Below are 1,141 nucleotides of genomic sequence, written 5' to 3'. Positions count from 1 at the left end.
GCCGCGAAATAGGAGTTTAGAGATACTTTGCACTTTGTTTTCTTAGCTATTCATTTATTCATTCTATTTCACATCTTCTATTCTATCATCATTCTGATTTGTTTTCTTTCTTTTTGTGCAGCTCTAGGTTCATGACCCAAGGGAACCCTTCGATATTAATTGAAGAAGACCCTGAGCTCGAACATACACTTAGAAGAAAAGGGAAAGAACCTGTACAAGAACAGTCTAATCTAGCTGATTTGGAAGTTGAAGGGTCAGATAATATGGCGGAACAAAATGAGCAACAGAGGACATTATCTGATTATGCCAAACCTTCAGTATTGGGGACACAATCGAGTATTATGCATCCCCCGATTACAGGTCAGAACTTTGAACTGAAGCCGGCATTCATCCACATGTTGTAGCAATCCGCACAGTTCAATGGTTTGGCCGATGAAGATCTAAATAGTCATATAGAGAACTTTCTCGAGGTGTGTGATATGCTCAAGATAAAAGGGGTGATGGATGATGCCATCAAGTTGAGAGCCTTCCCATTTTCCTTAAAGGGGAGAGTGAAGCAGTGGCTACACTCATTACCTAGAGCATCAATTACCACAGGGGAGGAGATGGTAGAAGCTTTTCTTGCCTGATATTTCCTTCTCGGAAAATCTGCAAAGCTTAGGAATGAGATCTCATCCTTTGTACAGTTGGAATTGTAGTCTCTATTTGAGACATGGGAAAGGTTCAAGTGGAATCATTGAGTAAGAAGTTAGATGTTCTAACTTCGAATAGAGTGGCGGCCATGACTACTTACACCGGGTGTGGTGGAGGACATGCTCCCTCCGATTGCCCAATCTTTATTGGTGATGCATCTTCAGTTGAGAATGTGGATTTTGTGGGTAATGCGATGAGAAATCAAGGGAATCCATATAGAAATAGCTATAATCCGGGTTGGAAGAATCATCCCAATTTCTCGTGGAGTAACCAAGTTCCACAAAAGGCCAAAGGGCCACCAGGTTTCCAACAACAAGCCCCAAACATGGAGAATCGAGTTTCTGGTTTGGAGACCCAGATGACCAATTTGGAGAAGGCCTTGACTAGATTTGTGCAATCATTGGATACAAGGTTTCAAACAGTTGAGGCTATACTTCACAACTACAAC

This window comes from Dioscorea cayenensis, chromosome 1 (assembly GCF_009730915.1).
Source record: "Dioscorea cayenensis subsp. rotundata cultivar TDr96_F1 chromosome 1, TDr96_F1_v2_PseudoChromosome.rev07_lg8_w22 25.fasta, whole genome shotgun sequence".
NCBI classification, from domain to species: Eukaryota; Viridiplantae; Streptophyta; class Magnoliopsida; order Dioscoreales; family Dioscoreaceae; genus Dioscorea; species Dioscorea cayenensis.
This window is presented reverse-complemented; position numbering follows the sequence as displayed.